This window comes from Halichoerus grypus, chromosome X (assembly GCF_964656455.1).
Source record: "Halichoerus grypus chromosome X, mHalGry1.hap1.1, whole genome shotgun sequence".
Taxonomy (NCBI): Eukaryota; Metazoa; Chordata; class Mammalia; order Carnivora; family Phocidae; genus Halichoerus; species Halichoerus grypus.
The window spans coordinates 106,419,051-106,427,755 of NC_135727.1; positions in this window are offsets into that span (position 1 = coordinate 106,419,051).

Sequence of the window (8,705 nt, forward strand, 5' to 3'; positions counted from 1 at the left end):
ACTAAAGTGACATTGTGTGTCAACTTCACTCAAAAAAAAAAAAAAAAAGAGAGACCTCATCTCACCCCATTCCCACTAACCTCCACTTCCCCTAAGGTATGGGTAGAAGTAATGGGAAGATCCCCTGTTGTCCTCCCAGCTGCCCTATTCTGTTATATGAGCATTTGTTCCCCCCATTGTTCATGTCCTTAGAGGGGAAAGTGCTCTTAGGCTGTTTGAGCCAACTTTGTCTTTTAGGTAACAAAGGTGGAATTAAATTTTTTTTAAAAAGGGTTTTCACAATTAATTTTGTCAATACCAAAGTATTGTTTAAAAGTTTTAATCTGGGGCGCCTGGGCGGCTCAGTCATTAAGCGTCTGCCTTCGGCTCAGGTCATGATCCCAGGGTCCTGGGATCGAGCCCCGCATCGGGCTCCCTGCTCAGCGGGAAGCCTGCTTCTCCCTCTCCCACTCCCCCTGCTTGTGTTCCTTCTCTCACTCTGTCTCTCTCTGTCAAATAAATAAATAAAATCTTTAAAAAAATAAAAATAAAGAAATTTTTCTGTAACATATCATAATAATCAAAAACCAGATGCTTTTGGCCATTGAGTACATTGTTGATTTGCTTCTCCAATCTATAGTCTTTTGAAAAATCTTAGGGATAGTTTTATGTAAATCTTTAGCTAGCTTAAAAGCTTCTGTTTTACCTATAGCTTTTCACTTGGAAAAATCATCAAAAGGCTTTGTCCAGCCTACTTTGCCCATTCATCCCTCTATATTCTCCTCACTTACAAGCATGTGTATAAGTTGATAAAGGTCAAAATTACTAGGTTTACAGGTCTGAATAACTAAAATGAATTCCTTAGGGAACCCTAGAGGGTCTTCAAGGGCATTGGGAAGGTCCTTGGTAGCAGCTCACATCCTGCCTTGGTTCAAGGAGTATAAATGACTGATGAAGTCTTAGAACCTCCTTCATTAGGTGTAAGTGTAGAAGGAGTTTGGATGACTGGAGGGTCCAGAGGAACCTCCGGGTTGATATTATAGGTTGGAAGTTCTGTGGAACTAGGATACACAGGACAGCGTGGGTGTTACAGCGGGGTCACTCTCTGACTCTTGGTCTCAGTTCAGGTCATGATCTTGAGGTCCTGAGACTGAGCCCTGCATCGAGCCCTGTGTCAGGCTCCGTGCTCAGCGGGGAGTCTGCTTGAGATTCTTTCCCTCTGCCTCTCCCACTCATGCTCTCTCTCTCTCTCTCTCTCAAAATAAAGAAAGCAATAAATCTTTAAGAAAATCCTAGGATATACAGGTGAAGAGTAGGAGGGGGAAGGTGAGGAAGAGCAACAGCTGTAGCAGTTTCTGATCAATTTTTTTGGTTTAGATCATCTCTGAGGGAGGTCAGAGTTGGCTTTAGAAAGTTCAGTTATTTTTGTGTAAGGAAGCAAGTTTAGAATGATTTAATTTCTCAGAGGCCTCCAAATACTAAGTGAACGATGCTTCCTACTCAAGCTGCTTGGTTCTTTTTTCTTTTTCCAATTGTGCATGCAAATAAACTAATTTTGAAATCTCCAAAGATCCCCGGAGTGGCCACTGTAATGACAAGTAAGATTGAGCCAACAAGACAGAAACTTACAAGAAATGGACCCATAACACACACCCAGCGGTGGTGCCAGGCAGGGGCTGCTGTCCAGCAGCAATTTTCCAAACCAAAAGCCCCACTGAGTATTCACCAGACAGAAGAGAGTAACTCTGTAGTGCAGACACATAGACAGACAGACAAAAGCCCACACGGGAAAGACACCCCAAACCTGGGCCTGAGCCTCAACCAAAAAGAGGAAGTTTGGCAGGGGGTGGCGCTCCCGGCTGGCTCAATCGGTAGAGCATGTGACTCTTGATCTTGGGGTTGTGAGTTCGAGCCCCATGTTGGGCATAGAGCTTACTTAAAACGAAATTATGAAAAGTGAGGTTTAGAACTAAGAGAACTCACCAACAGAACCCCGAGCTGCCTGCTCAGGCAGGTACCATGTTCGAGTCCAGAGTCAGAGGGGTGCATCACTTCGGATCCCATGCTATTCTCACACCATTTATGTCAACTGAGAAAAGGAGGCAAAACTGAAAAAGAGAACAGGCCTTTGTGATCTCAGAATTGCAATTCGGGTGCACAGATTCCAGAGGAGTGGGAAAAGTGTCCTGTTCGTGTAGGGAAAGCAAGGGGTTTTTATGAGAAAGAAGCAAGCGGTAATTACATGATTTAGACAAAGAAAAAAAAAACCCTGCTAATTTGGTGCTGACTGGTGGAGCTGCTTCTGATTACTATACTATTGATTATTGTATTGGTGCTGTCAAACACACCTGTCCCTGGTATGTATTAATTCGCTTTACTGGCCTCATATAATCTGAATGCCACTTGTTCTGTTGAAATTTTATGAGCAATTGCTTGTAAAAGAATTATTGCCTCTGGCCCAGTTCGATAGTTCCTTAGTTGGACAGAAAAATGGAGCTTCAAAAGGGAGTCTCTTGTGTCTAGAAATTGTACACAATTCCCCAATTTTTAAAAGATGCTGATTGAAAATCACTAAATTAATTACGTAAACCACCATGCTCTCTGTCCATTTCAAAAGCACCCTACTATTGTCAATCTTTCATTTCCTTCCATCCTTTTCCCTAATCTCTCAGGGTTCTGGAACATCATTTCTATTTTTTCCCCTCTAGTCCTTATTCTACACCATCTCTGTGTTTATAGTTTAACCACACTTGCTCCGGAAGGAAATTTTCCTATACTCTGTAGATAGCAGACTCTGGTGTTCCCCATGAGGCCTGCTTATAGAAATGCTGGACTTAATAACTGCTGATAAACTGGCCTGCTTAGGAGAGAAGGGCAGATGAATCAGTATTTCTGAATTTCCTGGAAGAAGACACAGACAGGCGTTCCGGCAAATGTAAAGGAAGTAGGCTAACTTGCCTCTAAACACCATGAAAGGCATTAATTAAATGATACAGATAAGGATTTCCTTGATTCTAGAAGGCAGTAAAAAGAAAGCCACCAGACCTGCCACATCGATCCATTTAAACAAAACAAAAAAAAAGTGACTATGTTCCAACTCTCACACACTTTTGACTCTCAGATTCTAAGAGGACAGCAAATTATTTGCTTACCAGTATAGTGGGATCCGAATTCAAACATGTCAGAATAAGTGGGGTTAGATGTACATGAGAGATTCTTAAATATATTGATCCTGTGGTTCCCACAACAGTCTGTATTTCACATCCCAATTACTTTCACCAAAACAAAACTGAGAGGCCAAAAGATGATTTAAGGTTTCAGGAGTCACACACATCTAAGCTCGCGCTTGGAGATCAGGGAAGGGCAAAGGCAAGGCTCTTGAACAGAAGAGTCTCGCTTGCTTTATCTAATCTCCACACCTTAAATATGTACTCTGAACCTCCTAGTCCTGTTTCCTCTCACCCAGTTGGAATTACTCCCATCTGCCTGCTCTTTCTCAACCCTTCAAACCCTAGCTGCAGTCTGAAAACTCAAATTTATATAAATGTAAAAATCAACCAATAGATACTCCGATTTCCTTTTCCATACTATTACTGAGGCAGAGTTGGAAGTAACAATGGGGCACGTGAGGCCCAGAGAGCCTAAGTGACTTGTCTGAGATCAGCCAGCCTTCTGTGGCAGAACCAGCACTAGAATTTCCGGCTCCTGACATCAGGCCTATTGCCATTTTAGAGCAGTCTGAGGGAAGGGAAGCCAGGAAAATAAGTGAAAAGGAAGAAGGTAGGATTCTGGTCCGCCTTGCTCGCCCCCCCACCCATTCCAGGTCTGAAAGTACAGCAGTGGAGGAAACACTGGATTGGAAAGCTAAGGATCTTGGTCTGATCTTGGCCCTGCCATTCAACACTTGATCTTCCTGACCTTGAGTAACTAATTTTCTCCCCTGGCTTCCTTTTGCTCATCTGTCAAATAGGGCAAATGTCATTGACGTGGATGGGAGGATGTGTGAATGCGCTCTACGAGCAGAATGGTTAATCATGAAAGGCAAGATGCTCTCACTGGCAAATCTGTTTCCACCAAAGAAACCAGGAGGTGAACACCGAGGCACTTCAGGCAGATGAGTTAAGTAGCTTGAGTTCTTTCAAGTTCATTGTGATGATTTCTGACTGGTAGAATAAGAAATCAAAGTCAACTCCCACTGGACAGTCTCTAGGTGTTTCAATGATTCCTCCTCTGGTGTTTCCTGTTGTTAATTTATATAAGCAGAAAGACGACATTTCCGTTGAGAATCTTTTTTTTTTTTTTTGTGGGAGTGGGAGGTCCAGTAATGCTTCTTGGTCTTCCCATATTTGCCCTATTTTTTCTAGTCTATTTGGAAAGCTCCTTTCCTTATCTCTTCTTGCTATTCTAGCAACTATTACTTGGATAGGGATTGACATGGGTATGGAAAGCATAAGAGGGAAAGTTAGTAATGGAAAGGATTGCAATAAATAGCTCAGACATTCCTTTATTTTATGGGTCTGGGATGATTTAGGCAGATATAAGACGTGATTTGCCCAAGATAATGGAGTTAAAGTCAGATTCAGAATTTAAACATACTTTTTAAAAAAAAGATTTTATTTATTTATTTGACAGAGAGAGACACAGCGAGAGAGGGAACACAAGCAGGGGGAGTGGGAGAGGGAGAAGCAGGCTTCCTGCAGAGCAGGGAGCCCGATGTGGGGCTCGATCCCAGGACCCCGGGATCATGACCTGAGCCAAAGTCAGACGCTTAACGACTGAGCCACCCAGGCGCCCCCAGAATTTAAACATACTTGATTAAGAAAGCCAAATTAGGAGTTTTCCTCTCCCCCCACGCAAACTAGAAAATCCACTCAAATGCATGTTAATAATCTTATTGTAGCTACCTAAAACTATGTATCACTCTATGCAATGTTGCAACTGTAATAGAATTAGGATATGGTAATGATTTGCTAATTCTACCCATATCAGAACCACCCATAGGACTTGTTAAAATGCAGGTTGCTGGACCCCAACCCCAGAATTTCTGGTATAGTAGGCAAGGTCTGATAATTTGCATTTCTAACAAATTCCCAGGTAATGATACTGCCGATATAGAGACCACACTTTGAGAACCACAGGACTATGGGTATGCTAGGGTCTCCATTTTTCTAGGATTTGACAAAACTGTGTTAAGAGAAATCTGTCTTTTATCCTGTGTTAGTGCCCTTTTCTCCCAAATCTTAGTTCTTTGCTAACAAATAATACACTTAGAATATTGGTAGAAAAAGGCTTAAGGCAGAGGTTCTCAACCATTAGTCTGTCCGAGTCATGTAAGGTGCTTGTTAGAGATGCAGATTCCTGCCACCTTCTCCCTACCCTGACCCCTCAGAATAAAATGACCTAGGCTCTTTGATGCCAGGGATTTTGTCCTGATCATTGTTTTAGCACTAGGGTCTGGGTGTTCTATAAGGGACTGTTGAATGAGTGAATGAATGAATCAATCAATGGAATCGTACCTTCTGGTAATAACGTCATTGTGCTGTACCCTCCCACATTTCTTTCATTGTTTTAAGGTTTTACTGTAGGCTCTGCTGCTAGATACAAAATAAACACATACAACTGTCACAAGTAGGGCAGTACACATCGAGTCTCAGCTGTAAAAACCATTTCAAAATATAAACTTGTTCTTTGGAGTACATTGTGTCAAAGTCTGCCCATATTAATAGCATTGTGATAAAATAGTAACATTTCCTTTGATAAGCAGACAAAACCCATCCATGATCTTACACACATTTCCATCTCCTTGCAACAGTTCCCATCTCTACCCAGTCTAGGCTCAACCACCCATACCCATCACAAGTCACTGGTATTCCTTCACAGGTGCAGAAGAGACTGGGCTTGAGCCAGGTGACTTGTACGGCCAACAGGACATCAGCAAACATGATGCAGAGACTTGATAAGCGTTTGCCCAAAAGTGAGCCTTTCCTTCTTGGAACCAGCTGCCACGCTTTAAGAAAGCCAATCGAACCTGCCAGCAGATGAGAAACCATGTGGAGGAGAACTATGCACTCTAGCTGACCAACACCAACTTCCAGAAATGTGAATGAAACCATCTTGGATATTTCAGCCCCAGGAGAGCTCCTAGCTGATTGCAGCTACTGAATGAACGACCCAGTTGAATGACTGACCTTAGTCAATATCACCTAGAGCAGAAAAACTACCCAGCTGAGCCCAGCTAGTACACAGAATCATGACAGATAATAAATGGTTATTCTTTTTAGCCACTTGGTTTTGGAGCTGTCACGCAGCAACAGATAAATGACACAACGAGTACATGTTGGTGTGATCTCTCTTCCTCACAGAATTTTAATTTTTGGTCATATTTGGTTCTAACCAAGATACTGGGTCTTTTGGAAAGATCAAAATAGGAATATCCAGAAGTTTTCTCATTTTCTAAACATGTTTGGAAAACTTGCAGTTGATGCAAGTTGACAGGTCTTCAGTTTGAACACCTGTTCCTGATAGGGTTCTGAGGCGGGGGAGGGGGGGGAATGCTGGGAAAGCCTTTGTTTCCACAAAGGGCAAGGTGATGCATAAGTCGGACCACTGTCACTTGACTGTTTTTATTTTCTTCCCTCAGCACCCATTTTGCTTTCCAGTCTCACATTCCTCTTATTTTCCTCATGCTTTCTCTTTTGTGTGCCTGTTTGCCTTTCCATGTGCCCACCTTCAAGTCTCCAATGGCTAACAGAAGAGAGACAAAGACGTATGTTCCTTTTTATAGTTTGCCTTTTGCCACTGTATATAGAGATGTAAAAAATAGGGAAACTGACAAAATTGAAGCCACAATTATGTTCACCATTATGTTTAAGTACGTTCATGATTATAAATTACGTGTTACATTCGTAATCATGGGGCGCTGACTTTTCAAGGGCTGCATTCACACAGTCATATCATACAAAGAAAAGAAAATGTATTTAGTGCCTTCTTGGGGCACCTGGGTGACTCAGTCGTTAAGCGTCTGACTTTGATCCTAGAGTCCTGGGATTGAGCCCTGCATCGGGCTCCCCGCTCTGCGGGAGGCCTGCTTCTCCCTCTCCCACTCCCCCTGCTTGTGTTCCCTCTTTCGCTGTGTCTCTCTCTGTCAAATAAATAAATAAAATCTTAAAAAAAAAAAGAAAATATATTTAGTTCCTTCTCTGACAAGTCACATAGTCGGCACAAAATAGATGTTGAATGAGGGAATTCACTACTTTCAATAGGATTATAATCATTCATTTGCAGATTTTTAAATTTAATTTTATTTTTAAAGATTTATTTATTTATTTGAGAGAGAGACCACATGAGGGGCAGAGGGAAAGGGAGACAAACTCCCCGCTGAACAGAGAGTCCGACATGGGACTCGATCCCAGGACCCTGAGATCATGACCCAAGACGGAATCAAGAGTGAGATGCTTAACCGACTGAGCCACCCAGGCACCCCTTGCTGATTCTTTTTTTTTAAAAAGTATGCTTTTGAGAAGAAAAGGTAACTATAATTTACTTGTTTAGGCTCCATAGTTAAACCTGATTAGGAAAAATTTTGGAAGAAAATGTATCATTTATCACTCAGGAATGGCATGTAAGGAAAGAGGAACGATGATCTTAATTTAAGTACATTCATTGCCTTTTTAATGGGAAACTCTCCTCTCTTTGGAAACACTCCATTGAAAGCACGTATCTTGGGGCGCCTGGGTGGCTCAGTCATTAAGCGTCTGCCTTCGACTCAGGTCATGACCCCAGGTCATGATCCCATAATCTTGGGATCAAGCCCTGCATCCAGCTCCCTGCTCTGCAGGAAGCCTGCTTCTCCCTCTCCCACTCCCCCTGCTTGTGTTCCCTCTCTCGCTGTGTCTCTGTCAAATAAATAAATAAAATCTTTAAAAAACAAAGAAAGCACATATCTTTGGGGGCACTTCTTATTTGTGAAGAAACATACAGATGTAATTTCCTAAATTAAAGGACTAGGAAGAACTTTTCAAATTGTCTAGCTCAACTCCGTGTATTAGAACTGAAGAAAATAAAGGCAAGGATCTGGGTTACTTGTCCCAGGTCACTTAAATGTTTGAAATTGGTCAGCAAGTGGTGAGGTGCACATGTGTGTCTTATGAATTCACCGCTATTGATGAAAAAAAAAAACCTCAGAGCATAAGTCAACCTACAATGAATCAATAGTGCTCTTTTCTGAAAGATACTGTAAACATATAAACATTATATATATATATATATATATATATATATATATATATATATATATATATATATATAAATTAGGCCATCACTGAAAAAAAGTGCTGTAGTCTTTTTAATTTTATTTTGTAAAGTAAGCTCTATACCCAACATGGGACTTGAATTCATGACCCTGAGATCAAGAGCTGCATGCTCTACCAACCCAGCCAGCCAGGTGCTCCTGTGGTCTTTTTTCAGAGTTTTCTACTATACTTACTGTACTCCATTCTCCCAAGGCCCCATTCCTCACCACTGTGCACGAAACCTAGGTCTTTATTTCTGTCATCAATCTCTCTGTGTTAGAGAATGAGGAGTTAAAAACTATAGAGAAACACCAAATGCTGGCAAGGATGTGGAGCACCAGGAACTCTCATTCGTTGCTGGTGGGAATGCAAAATGGTACAGCCACTTTGGAAGACAGTTTGGGAGTTTCTTACAAAACTAAACATACTCTTACT